This window comes from Acanthochromis polyacanthus, chromosome 4, assembly GCF_021347895.1.
Source record: "Acanthochromis polyacanthus isolate Apoly-LR-REF ecotype Palm Island chromosome 4, KAUST_Apoly_ChrSc, whole genome shotgun sequence".
Classification (NCBI taxonomy): Eukaryota; Metazoa; Chordata; class Actinopteri; family Pomacentridae; genus Acanthochromis; species Acanthochromis polyacanthus.
Genome location: NC_067116.1, coordinates 1,805,615 through 1,819,823, shown reverse-complemented (window position 1 = coordinate 1,819,823; position 14,209 = coordinate 1,805,615). Strand labels below are relative to the sequence as shown.

At 43.3% G+C, this 14,209-nt stretch overlaps 1 protein-coding gene and 1 long non-coding RNA gene across 9 annotated transcripts in view; one reads left to right on the top strand and one right to left on the bottom strand.

Annotated features, from left to right (window-relative positions):
• Positions 1-10,249, top strand: part of LOC127533549 (uncharacterized) — a 217,560-nt gene extending 207,311 nt beyond the window's left edge. For 3 of the 8 annotated variants that reach the window (XR_007941288.1, XR_007941286.1, XR_007941287.1), the window contains exons 2-4: positions 590-704; positions 9,013-9,309; positions 9,519-10,249. This is a non-coding gene — a long non-coding RNA (uncharacterized LOC127533549). The remainder of the gene's footprint in view (positions 1-589; positions 705-9,012; positions 9,310-9,518) is intronic. The other 5 variants (XR_007941284.1, XR_007941282.1, XR_007941283.1 and 2 more) reach the window with 3 other exon arrangements.
• Positions 1-14,209, bottom strand: part of LOC127533519 (NACHT, LRR and PYD domains-containing protein 12-like) — a 204,279-nt gene that overhangs the window by 185,064 nt on the left and 5,006 nt on the right. The window lies entirely within an intron of this gene.

Sequence of the window (14,209 nt, the reverse complement as noted above, 5' to 3'; positions counted from 1 at the left end):
AGAGATTACAGAAGAGAAAAGTACTGGACTGTATGGAGCTGTCGTTATGGTTGTGTTTAACAGACTTACTGTCTGTTTAGTAGTGTTGTAATTGCTATAACATAACTGTAAAAGGCATATTTTTGGAAGGAAAAAAACCCAAATTTTGGTGCATTATCCCACGTGACACAACCCTTGCGGTGGCGGAAGTGGCCTGACTGATTGGAAATCTCCCGGCCTGAATTTCTTTCCCAGTCCGGCCCTGTACGGGTCCGTACCTCTAGCAACAACCTATATATATTATCAGGTCACAACAGTCCTCCTATAATGCTCATAAGGTCTTACAAAATCATAAACGTCCCCCTGCAGAAGGGATCATCAGTATTTAACACTGAGGAGGCAAACTCTCCTTATATGTCATTAACTCCTCTATAACCAATCACAACCTCTACATATATATTTTAACAAGAAATCTATTATTTATATATCAGTTACACAAGTCGACTCAATTAGTAATATCCCCTATTTTATTTACTTACTCATTATTAACCCTCTCATTTTGGCCAAATTTCTCCCAAACCAGCACCTCAGAGATCTCTCTCTCACACAGAGACAGACCCACACATCAGGGAGGGGCTGGCCGGACCAGCTCGAAGGGACTGTGAGCAGCGGCTGGTCGCCTCCACGGCACGAAGGGGAGCAACGGATGCGGCAGAACGGAGAGAGTAACTATGGAATGAATTTCCTATCATAATTCAAGAGCATTTTAAATTGATTTGAGGGCAGCATTTATCGATTTCATTCTCAGATTTCGTGATATTGTCTCTCAGAACTCTGCTCTCGCGCTCAAATTTGCTCTGCACGTGCTCAAACTGTGTCCTCCACTCGGTTACGATGCTGCTCGCACAGATTTCTTGCACTCAAACTCAAACTCTTCCTCTTGCTCTCACGGAACTTCTGCTCACGGATCTCTGCTCTGCTCAGATTTTTTGTGTATCAACGCTGTCAACCAATAGAAGGCCGGCGAGCTTTGACCAATCAGATTATCCCTGTTTGTATACGGGTGCGTTCGCTGTTTTTCGAGGAGCGTCGCATACGGGCGGGCACTCTTTCAACGGGTTTTATGCACTCCCTACCTCCGGGACTGTAATAAATGGGATTTCTTTTATTTTTTTGACCACTGTTGGAATAAAATATCATTCCATACATACAACAGCGTCCGAGCTTCTCATTAAAATGGCTCTATTGTATAATAATAGCGGCATCGAACGCTGCTCTTTGAGGTGTGCTGGTGGAGAAAACAATGTCACCATCCTGAAGCTAGCAGCGGGACAGCAGATGGCTTGCTAAAATGGACCGGCAAAGTCGAAGCGCCCAGGCAAGTTATTTTTAAATTCATTTTAATGAAAACTATATAATATTTATTTGATCATATACCTGGTTTTAAACATACATGAACACCATACAAAATGTATTTGTATATCCCTGTATTTTCTTTGTTTTGTTTTGAAAACGATTTATACCATTAATAATCGGATGCTATCCTCATCAGGAAGTGGTACTGAAAATGTTAAATATAAGCATTCTTGTTTCAGGTTATGTTTAATGTGCAAATGAGGTCAGTACACTCAGATAAGACAATGCGCCAATATGCACTGCTTTCTTTTCCAACAGAATCTGCTCAGACGTCATATCTGTAATGTATTAAGGTTTGTGCCTAGGAGGCACCCGTAGTTTGATATACGACAACAGGGAAGTATGATGTAGCAGGTATGTTCTTAAGCCTGTACCTACATGAACAAGCAAGTAAAGTGATGTTCCACGTAAGATGTACGCCTCCAGACTCGTCAATATTACATGGTGTCAGAAGTTAAGGCGGAAGTAGAGTATGGCGCAGTTTCAACCTCCACCAGCTTTGAGCCTGCAAGGCAATCTTGCCGAAAACTGGAGAAACTGGATTCAGCGCTTTGAGCTCTTCTGTACTGCTAGCGGCATCGCGGAAAAGTCGGAGAAGGTACGTTGTGCCACATTTCTCCACGTCGCGGGAGAGGAAGCAATAAAAGTATGCAATACTTTTGACTTCGGGGACGACGAGAGAGACAAAATAACTATTCTGAAGAAGAAATTTCAGGACTACTGTGAGCCCCGTAAGAACTTACCTTACATACGGCACATGTTCTTCACACGGGCCCAGAAACAGTCGGAATCTATCGACGCGTATGTTACGGATGTAAAGAATAAAGCCAAAGACTGTGAATTTGGACAATTGCACGATTCTTTGGTACGTGACAGAATAGTTTGTGGCATAACTAATGACCAAGTGAGAGGCAGACTTCTCAGAGAAGCAGACTTAACTCTGGGAAAAGCAATTGACATTTGCCGTGCCAGTGAGATTACATCCAGTCAGGTTAAAGCACTGACAGAGGAAGTAGAAGTGAACAGAATAAGAACTGTTAAGCAGAAGGATGACACACCTAAAGCCAATGTGCAAAAGCATGAACAAAAAGACTCAAGTTGCAGTAGATGTGGCTTTAAACACGGAATGAAGAAATGTCCTGCCATAGGCCAAACATGCAAATCGTGCCACAAGAAAAATCATTTTGCCAAGATGTGTAAATCCCCAGGTCAGCAGTACCAGCATGGGAGGAAAGTGCATGCAGTTGAGCAAAGTGAGAGTGGAAATGGAATGTTTGTTGGCACAGTCACACACATCAGAGTGATGGAGACAGCAGACACTGAATCTGTGGAAGTAAAGTGGACTGAAAGTCTAAGTATAAACAACAAAGAACTGACTTTTAAACTGGACACTGGTGCAGACTGTAATGCAATGTCATTTAAAACATTTAAAGCTCTCAATGTTAGAGGCAGACTTGGAGCAACTAAAAGCAAATTGGTTGCATACTTTGGCCAAAAGATAGCACCAGTGGGAAAGAAATCACTAACATGTGAGTACAAAGGACAAAAGCACAAAATTGAATTCGAAATCACACAACAAGATGTCCCAGCAATACTGGGAGGAGCCACGTGTGTAAAGCTAGGCTTAGTTAAGAGAATGCATGATGTTGGAAAGGAAAATCACATTCTAAGAGACTATGATGATCTCTTTGATGGACTAGGATGTTTACCTGGTCAGCACCATATACAGATTGACCACACAGTTACACCCATTGTGCATGCACCCAGAAGAGTCCCAGTAGCACTCAGAGAAAGAGTAGTTGAGGAACTGCAGAGCATGGAAAAGCTAGGAGTGATAGCCAAGCAGACTGAACCGACCGAGTGGGTCAATAGTATGGTAACTGTGGTCACGCCCAAGAAAATCCGTATCTGTATGGACCCGAAGGATTTAAATCAGGCTATAAAACGGGAGCATTATCCGTTGCTGACTGTTGAAGAGGTAGTGTCCCGCATGCCGAATGCGAAATACTTCTCAGTACTAGATGCTAATCAGGGCTTCTGGCAGATAAAACTTGATGAAGATAGCTCAAAGCTATGTACATTTAACACCCCAATAGGAAGATACAGATTCCTACGGTTGCCATTTGGAATTTCATCTGCACCTGAGGTATTCCAAAGGGCTGTTGCACAGATGATTGAAGGACTAGAAGGTGTGGTAAATATTATTGATGACTTGCTAGTGTGGGGAGACTCTGTGGAGGAGCACGACCACAGACTGGAGAAGCTTTTGGAGAGAGCCAGGAAATACAACCTGAAACTCAACAAGTCCAAGTGCGTTATAAGGACAGAGGAAATAAACTACATTGGACACAAACTCAGCAGCAGTGGACTGAGACCAGATGAGGAAAAGGTGAGAGCAGTGACACAGCTACCATCGCCAGAGAACAAGCAGGAACTGCAGAGGTTCATGGGCATGATCCAGTATCTTGCCAAGTTCATACCAAACTTGTCCGACATCAGTGCTCCTTTAAGAAAGCTGCTTGAAGGTGACATAGAGTGGCACTGGGAGGAAGCACAAAAGGAAAGTTTTGAGCATCTTAAACAGCTGGTCACTAATGCTTCAACGTTGAAGTTTTATGATGTGAACAAACCAATCACGCTGTCAGTAGATGCCAGCTCTGAAGGGATCGGTGCAGTTATTCTGCAGGATGGCCAACCTGTAGCTTATGGGTCAAGGGCTCTCACTGACTGTCAGCGCAGGTACGCGCAAATAGAAAAAGAGTTACTTGCTATTGTCTATGGCTGTGAGAAATTCCACCAATATGTTTATGGAAAAAACATTCATGTTGAGAGCGACCACAAACCACTTGAAAGCATATTTAAAAAACCTTTACACCAAGCTCCTATGAGGCTTCAAAGAATGCTGCTTAGACTGCAAAGATACAGCCTCACTGTTACCTATCGCCCAGGTAAAGAACTGCATATTGCAGACACCTTAAGCCGTGCATTCCTCAAAGAGCAGAAGGAAGATCTGCTAGAGAAAGAACTAGAGGTAAACATGATTATACCTCAGCTACCCATTTCAGAAGGAAAACTGCAGCAGTTCAAGGAAGCAACAGCAGAGGATCCTGAAATGCAACTCCTGAAAGAAATCACACTCAAGGGATGGCCGAATGAAAGGAGTGCCGTGCCAAAAGAAATTCAGCCCTACTGGACATTTAGAGATGAGATCACATACACAGCTGGGCTGATCTACAAAGCAACGAAACTAGTTGTTCCAAAGAAGATGAGACAAAACATGCTCAACAAAATCCATGAGTCACACCTAGGAATGGTTAAGTGCAAAGAAAGAGCCAGAGACATTCTTTATTGGCCGCATATGTCATCAAACATTGAGGAAGTGGTTTCTCAGTGTGCCATCTGTAATGAAAACCGTAACAGCAATGCAAGAGAACCATTACTCCCGCACCCACTACCTGACAGACCATGGGAGAAAGTAGGGACCGATCTCTTTCATTACAACGGATCAGAGTTTCTACTATGTGTGGACTATTTTTCAAAGTTTCCTGAGATAATGAAGTTAAAGGACACCACCAGTAGTAGTGTCATAGTTGCACTGAAATCAGTGTTTGCAAGGCATGGCATTCCTGATGTTGTCATCTCAGATAATGGTCCACAGTATGCCAGCACTGAGTTCAGAGATTTTGCAGGAAGCTGGGAGTTCAGACACATTACATCTAGTCCTGGCTATGCCCAATCAAATGGCCAGGCAGAAAGAACAGTACAGACTATTAAAAATCTGCTGAAAAAATCTGAAGGTGAAATGGGTGACCCCTATATTTCACTGTTGGAGTATCGCAACACACCACTGGAAGGTGTAGGTCTGTCACCAGCGCAGTTGCTCATGGGACGACGGCTGAAAGGAAAACTGTCAACATCCACCTCACTGCTTACTCCAGATGGGACTGCTCAGGTGCGACAGCAGTTAAAAGACAAGCAGGAGAAGCAAAAGCTTTATTTTGACAGGCAAACCAGGAGACTGTCTGACTTGCAGGCAGGTGATAATGTCAGAATGCAAAGAGGAGAGACGTGGCAGCCAGCCGTGGTTCTGCAAAGACATGATCAGCCACGATCTTATGTGGTTAGTACACCTGATGGGAGAGTGTACAGGAGAAACAGAAAGCATCTGATTAAAACTGATGAGAAAACCTTTCAACCTACACAAGAACTTGTATCCTTCCAGGACACTGACTCAGCTGGGAAGGACACGGAACCAACAGCAGAACATGCAGACAAAGCAGCTGAGCGCTCAGTTGTGGTTGACCAGACAGGGATGTACAATGAACAGTGTGAAACAAGTTCACACCAAACCAGGTCTGGTAGACATGTTAGGTTGCCGTCCAGATACAGAGACTGATCTGAGTATATTCAAGACAATTAAAATGTTTGTTCAGGTGTTAAGTTTAAAGATGTCTGATGTACCTATAGAATAAGAGATGGGTATAAATTCAAGGCAGTTGAAATGTTTGGTTGAAAGTGGAAATGGTTTGTTGACTGTTAAAAAAAAAAAAAAAAAAAAAAAAAAGGAGATGTAATGTATTAAGGTTTGTGCCTAGGAGGCACCCGTAGTTTGATATACGACAACAGGGAAGTATGATGTAGCAGGTATGTTCTTAAGCCTGTACCTACATGAACAAGCAAGTAAAGTGATGTTCCACGTAAGATGTACGCCTCCAGACTCGTCAATATTACAATATCTTTGAAAGACTGCAAACCAAGTTTCAGTATGTCATCAGTCATCCTTACTTGGACCTTGACTATCTAAACTTCATGTGCACCCATGAATTGATACTTGCTGACGTATTAGCAGACCAGATAGTGTTGCCATTGGATATAGTACACGGCTTAATAGAACTGTGCTGTCTGGTTAGACAGAACATAGAAAATGAGCAAGTAATTCCATCAGTTCAATCATCAATTCATGGGTGCACATGAAGTTTAGATAGTCGAGGTCCAAGTCAGGATGACTGATAAAACTAATTAAACATAACCTGAAACAAGAATGCTTATATTTAACATTTTCAGCACCACTTCCTGATGAGGATAGCATCACATTTATTACAGTCCCGGAGGTAGGGAGTGCATAAAACCCGTTGAAAGAGTGCCCGCCCGTATGCGACGCTCCTCGAAAAACAGCGAACACACCCGTATACAAACAGGGATAATCTGATTGGTCAAAGCTCGCCGGCCTTCTATTGGTTGACAGCGTTGATACACAAAAAATCTGAGAGCAGAGCAGAGATCTGTGACTGTGAGCAGAAGTTCCATGAGAGCAAGAGGAAGAGTTTGAGTTTGAGCGCAGGAAATCTGTGCGAGCAGCATCGTAACCGAGTGGGAGGACACAGTTTGAGCACGTGCAGAGCAAATTTGAGCGCGAGAGCAGAGTTCTGAGAGACAATATCACAAAATCTGAGAATGAAATCGATAAATGCTGCCCTCAAATCGATTTAAAACGTTCTTGAATTATGATAGGAAATTTATTCCATAGCAACCGGCTTATTGGGCTATTTACAGCATGCAAAGTGTGCTTATATAAAAAGAGAAGCAGCAGCAGCAGAGCAGCCGGCCTCAACCCTTTATTCAGTACAAAGAAATCTCACGTCTCCGTTCTGCTCCCCACGAGAGCTGTGTGCGCACTCTCTGGACTCGAGCGCATCCCACGTAGGGACAGAAAAAAGGAAAACCTAGTGTTGGTCCACAGTCAGCTTAGGTCTGCACTGGAAACAACATGAAAAACAATAAAAATCATTAACAAACAAACAAATATATATATATACATATATATATATATATATACAGTGCCTTGTGAAAGTATTCGGCCCCCTTGAACTTTTCAACCTTTCGCCACATTTCAGGCTTCAAACATAAAGATATAAAATTTTAATTTTTTGTCAAGAATCAACAACAAGTGGGACACAATCGTTAAGTGGAACGAAATTTATTGGATATTTTAAACTTTTTTAACAAATAAAAACCTGAAAAGTGGGGCGTGCAATATTATTCGGCCCCCTTGCATTAATACTTTGTAGCGCCACCTTTTGCTGCAATTACAGCTGCAAGTCGCTTGGGGTATGTCTCTATCAGTTTTGCACATCAAGAGACTGAAATTCTTGCCCATTCTTACTTGCAAAACAGCTGGAGCTCAGTGAGGTTGGATGGAGAGCGTTTGTGAACAGCAGTCTTCAGCTCTGCCCACAGATTCTCGATTGGATTCAGGTCTGGACTTTGACTTGGCCATTCTAACACCTGGATACGTTTATTTGTGAACCATTCCATTGTAGATTTGGCTTTATGTTTTGGATCATTGTCCTGTTGGAAGATAAATCTCCGTCCCAGTCTCAGGTCTTTTGCAGACTCCAACAGGTTTTCTTCCAGAATGCTTCTGTATTTGGCTCCATTCATCTTCCCATCAGTTTGAACCATCTTCCCTGTCCCTGCTGAAGAAAAGCAGGCCCAAACCATGAGGCTGCCACCACCATGTTTGACAGTGGGGATGGTGTGTTCAGGGTGATGAGCTGTGTTGCTTTTACGCCAAACATATCGTTTTGCATTGTGGCCAAAAAGTTCAATTTTGGTTTCATCTGACCAGAGCACCTTCTTCCACATGTTTGGTGTGTCTCCCAGGTGGCTTGTGGCAAACTTCAAACCAGACTTTTTATGGATATCTTTGAGAAATGGCTTTCTTCTTGCCACTCTTCCATAAAGGCCAGATTTGTGCAGTGTACGACTGATTGTTGTCCTATGGACAGACTCTCCCACCTCAGCTGTAGATCTCTGCAGTTCATCCAGAGTGATCATGGGCCTCTTGGCTGCATCTCTGATCAGTCTTCTCCTTGTTCCAGGTGAAAGTTTAGAGGGACCGCCGGGTCTTGGTAGATTTGCAGTGGTCTGATACTCCTTCCATTTCAATATGATTGCTTGCACAGTGCTCCTTGAGATGTTTAAAGCTTGGGAAATCTTTTTGTATCCAAATCCGGCTTTAAACTTCTCCACAACAGTATCTCGGACCTGTCTGGTGTGTTCCTTGGTCTTCATGATGCTCTCTGCACTTTAAACAGAACCCTGAGACTATCACAGAGCAGGTGCATTTATACGGAGACTTGATTACACTCTGCAGCATCTTATCCGTGCACTGTGCAGCTCTTTGTCCTTACACAATATTTACACACATTTTCCCAGAGGCCAAACTGCTTCAAACAGTCCGAGTATCCTCACAAATGTTAAAACGCTTCCTCTGGAATGTGTGAAATGCATATGTGCAAAGTTTCACACCTATATCTTGCATATAAGCACAGATTTCACAACAGAAACCAGACTGCATGTATCCCAAAATGAGCTAACAATCTGTCCCACAGGTGGGAGAGCAGCTGGAGTTTCCGGTCCGTGCACGAAGTATAATTCGTTGTTGTTGCTCACACTGTACAAAGGAAACACTCGTTTTGGTCTATAACTTAATCTGAGGAAGGCTGTCCCATTTTGAAATTTACCTGCCTTCTATTTCTTTTCTTTTTTTTAAGCTTTGGATCTTCAGTTTTTGCCTTGTGCCAGTAATGTTGTTATGTGTTCAAATTTCTGTAGGCAGAGGGATTCCTAATGCTTTGGCATCAGGTGGCTGTCCAGTCAGGATAGCTGGGGATCTCCTACTCTGTGCTTTAGATGCAGCTGATCTTTATGATGTGGAGAGAGGCCCATCATTGACCAGACAGTCCTCATTCGGCAGAGATCCTTTTGCATCTGAGGAAGAGAGAGATCATGCACAGGGACGTTTCTCAGAAGCTTTTGGAGATCTCTCAGCATTGTTTGACCACACAGTCAACAATAATCCTGGGCCATTAGAGGATGCTCTGCAGCATCTTATCCGTGTTTCAACATAAAGTAAGTATGATACAGGACACAGCAATACAAATGTTTTACTGGAAGCATTGGGGATATTTTAATAATTTCTGCAAAGACAGCTGAACCTCAACATTTCTTCTTCAAGGTTGGATTTTTTAATGTAATGTAGGAGCACCAAATCATAGTATATGATGTCTTTATTCATTTGAACTACATTGACCTTCTTTGTTGTGTTAATGTCGTTTCAGCGGAGATGGAGGGCTCTACTCTCTCCCTTTGCTGCCGCAGCCTGATAGGTTGTCAGAACTGTATTGCAGTCCTCCTAGAAAGGGGTGATGGTTGCCCAAAGTGCAGGTCCCCTCTCAGCCAAGGCCAGACCGTCGCTGTGGCTGGCCTGTCAGAGGCCTTGGCCGTTGTGCGTGGCCTCGGCCACTAAGTGTCCGAGTGATGAAGTCAAGTGTTGTTTCCCGTTTGTTCCTGTCACATATTTTGTTTGGGTTTCTTATGTGCAGGAAGAAGAATTTCTAAAACAATAAACAATTAAAAAAAACTGACTGGAAAGGTCTCAGTTTACTTGGATCTGTTTGAGTTTATGAACATGTTTAATGTGAGCACTGTGTAAAGAAGAACCATCCCTCATAATAATTCAGTAAATTCAAAAACTGCTTATACACAGAACAGGTCAATGAAACTCTAGCACACACATCAAAGCAAACTGATGTGCATTGCCTTTCCAAGTTCCAAGTTTTTTTTATGCAGCCCAAGCAGGTTAATTTTGCATCAGTAGGTGAATGTGAGTGGATGTGGTCATGTACTAGGTGAGTCTTTTGAGTGTCTTTTATGTTAAAAACAGAAAACACATGAATACAGCTACAGCAAATGCAAATTACTTGTATTTGTAAGCCAAAGTATGATAAATAGGGACCAGACAAAAAGGGAAAAAAAGCAGAGATGGCTGCATGTGTAGTGATATGCATAAAAATATATAGGAACTATGTGAACACAGTGCGACCCGGACCTGTATTGATGTAACACGTGACTGTGTGTCAATCTATGTAGTCCCCACTGAGACGTTAGTAAACACTGGTTAACATACACCTAACGTGTCCTCTGTTTGCCTTCCTCATACCACCCATAATACTACATGGTGGCAGCGATAAGGGAAAACCTATGAAACGTGACGATAGATGAACAAGATTGTCCGAGGATAATTACTGTCGCCACTCAAGTAGGTGCAAACCGGAGCAGTGCTAACAGCGCTAAAGCTAACTGACGGCAACCGGCACAGAGTGAAGAGAAACCGAAGACGTAATGGCATCACATCTTCCAACGATGAACTGGTCCGACCCGGATCTGAGTGAGGCTATTTCACTGTTTAAACAAAAAATGTCTCTTTACTTGGAAGATGAAGAAATAGTTGATGCAGGTAAACAAGCAAGGAAAATATGCCGTGGCATTGGAGATGAAGGACTCAAAAGGCTAAATGCGAGCGGTCTCAGCGAGGATGAGAAGAAGGTACCTGGCAAACTATGGGATTACTTCGAGGGTCAGTTAAAATTAAACGTGAACTTTAGAATCCATAGACTACACTTAATGCAATATCGACAAAAACCAGATGAGAGCATTGATGACTTTGTGACCAGAGCCAGAACATTAGCACAAAAATGACAGTTTACCGATGCAGAGCTTAATGAACGTCTAATCGAGCTCATTATTGCAAGCACACCCCATGATGCTTTGAGAAATGATCTGTACAGCAAACCTCAAGGCTATTCCTTGGCTGAGGTACTTGCTGAAGGACGAAGATATGAAGCCCTGTCAGCAGGCAATGAACAGCTACACAAACTTGGCAAGACACACAGTGAGAAAATTCATGTTGTGGATAGAGGGCGCGCGTGCCAAAACTGTGGCACCAATCACAAACCACGACAATGCCCTGCAAATAATGATGAATGCTCTGCTTGTGGTACTAAAGGTCACTGGGCGAAATGCTGTAAAAAGACCAGACGACAGAGACAGCACTTCAGTCGAGGCCGGAGAAGTAAGTCTCGCCTACCACAAAACAAACAGCACAGACAGACCTCCAAAAATGACTACAAACGACAGAGGGAGTCCCATGTTGATGCCATCGACAGCAGTGAAACTGTGGAGGAATACACATACCAAAAACAGTTCCATTCCATCACTATCAGCGAAAAGTGCATGCACAGCATAGACAGCACGCCACCCAGAGAGGAGGTGTACACAATCTTGAATGTGAAACCACCTGGCCTACCAGACCATGGACACACACTACGTATCAAGGTTGATACAGGCGCATCAGGCAACGCACTCCCACTACGCACTTTCAAACAGATGTATGGTGAAAATGCATGTACCCAGAAAAGACTAAAAAGAAACTACAAAAGAATATCTGCATACAGTTTACACCAAATCACCTGCCTGGGCACAATTGACATCCCATGTCAGTTTAAGGACTCTAAGTGGATAAAAGCCAAATTCTACGTTGTGGATGTGCCAGGTCCAGCCATAGTTGGGCTTCCCACAAGTGAACTATTAAACCTTGTAACTGTCAATGTGGATACAATAACTGAGAAAGGGAAAGCCAGTGAGGAAAAAGAACAAGAAAAGAAAGCAAAGACCCCCAAAAGCATATCAACAAGTGCAGACCTTAAGAAAGCATATCCAGACCAGTTTGATAAAATTGGGAATTTCAGCGGAATGGCTAAACTCATACTGAAAGAAGATGCTGAACCATTCATTGATCCACCACGGAAATGCAGCATCCACATCAAAGACAAATTACAGAGGGAACTGAATACACTAGTCGAACAAGGTGTGATACGAAAGGTAGAAGAGCACACGGACTGGTGCTCCAGTCTTGCATACAGCACGAAAAAGATGGATCCCTGCGCGTATGCTTAGACCCTCAAAAGCTAAATGCCAGCCTTAAGAGATGCCCACACAAGATTCCAACAGTGGAAGAACTGAATCCGATGTTTGCAAATGCAAAAATGTTCAGCAAACTTGACGCAAAAGCAGGTTATTGGTCAATACACCTTGATGAAGACTCACAACTGCTAACAACATTTCGAACTCCATTCGGCAGATACTGCTGGAAACGTCTGCCATTTGGACTAAGTGTCTCTCAAGACCTCTTCCGGGCTAAGATGGACCAGATCCTTAAGGGGCTCAGAGGTGTTGTCAGCATAGCCAATGACATAGCAGTTTTTGGAGAAAACGAGGAAGAGCACGACAGAAACCTGATCAGTCTGATGGAATGAGCAGCTGAAGCAGGTGTAGTGTTCAACAGTGACAAATGCACAATAAAACAGAGAAGCATCTCATTCTTTGGCAATCTGTACACAGACAAAGGCATTAGACCAGACCCAGCCAAGATCAGGGACATACAAAGAATGCCAACACCCCAAAACAAAGACGATCTGCACAGATTCATGGGAATGTTAACCTACCTATCACCCTACATACCAAAGTTTGCAGACAAAGCACACACATTGAGGGGGTTGCTAAAAAGTGATGTACCATGGACATGGGACACTGACCATCAAAAGTGCTTTGAGGATCTGAAGTCAACAATTACAGAAGATGACTGTCTGAAATACTATGACCCAAACACACCCTTAACCCTTGAGGTAGATGCATCACAGAAAGGACTGGGCACAGCCTTGGTGCAGAACAACAGACCCATTGCTTTTGGCTCTAAAACACTAACTGAATGTCAATCCAGATATAGCAACATAGAGCGAGAAATGCTTGCCATTGTGTATGGAATGCAGCGATACCACACCTACCTGTATGGGAAGTCATTCCTTGTGATAACAGATCACAAACCACTTGTCACCATATGCGCAAAACCACTGCATGCTGCACCACCACGGCTCCAGCGAATGCTGATAAAGACACAAGGATACAACTATGAAGTCATGTACAGGCCGGGAACCCAAATGATCCTTGCGGATACTCTCAGTCGGTTACCAAACCCCGAAAACCACGGCGACATCGAGCTAGATGAGCGCATCGACGGAGTAGCCATAGAGATCGAGGATCCAGAGTTGCATACTGTAGCAATAATAAACTTCTCCTCTGAAAAACAGGATGCTCTCCGAACAGAAACTGCCAAAGACCTCAAACTCAATGCACTGAAAGAGCTGATCCACCAAGGATGGCCAGACAGCATCAAAGATCTGCCAAAAGGCCTGCATGCTTATTGGTCTTTTAGAGATGAACTGGCAATGGAAGCAGGAGTCATATTCAAAGGCAGACAGGTGCTCATTCCAGACTCCATGACTGAAGATATACTAAAACAGCTTCATGTTGGCCATCAGGGCATAGAGAAAACTCGCCGCCTTGCAAGAGAGAGTGTTTATTGGACACACATAAATGATGACATTGAGCGAGTGTGCAGATCTTGCAGTGTGTGTGTGGAGTATCAGGATGCAAACCCAAAAGAACCTCTAAACCCACACAACGTACCATCTAAACCCTGGCAGTCACTAGCTTCTGATCTGTTTGAGATTAATGGACGACAGTTCCTATTGACTGTGGACAGATATTCCAAATTCCCAGTTTTGGATGAACTGCCCATGCCTGTCTCTAGCCATGCAATCACACAGAAAATGCAAATGTACATGTCTCTATTCGGATGCCCTGAGGAGATACTGACAGACAACGGACCACAATACACAGGGCAAACATTCCAAAACTTCATAACAAAATGGGGAATCAGACATATCACAAGCTCACCCCATTACCCAAAAAGCAACGGATTCATCGAGAGGCATGTGAGACACACAAAATCAATTGTCAAGAAAACCCTGAAAACAGGTGGTGATCTACAGGTAGCTTTACTGCAGGTCAGAGCAACTCCCATTGACAGTAAACTACCTTCACCTGCCGAACTGATGTTTGGTAGACCAGA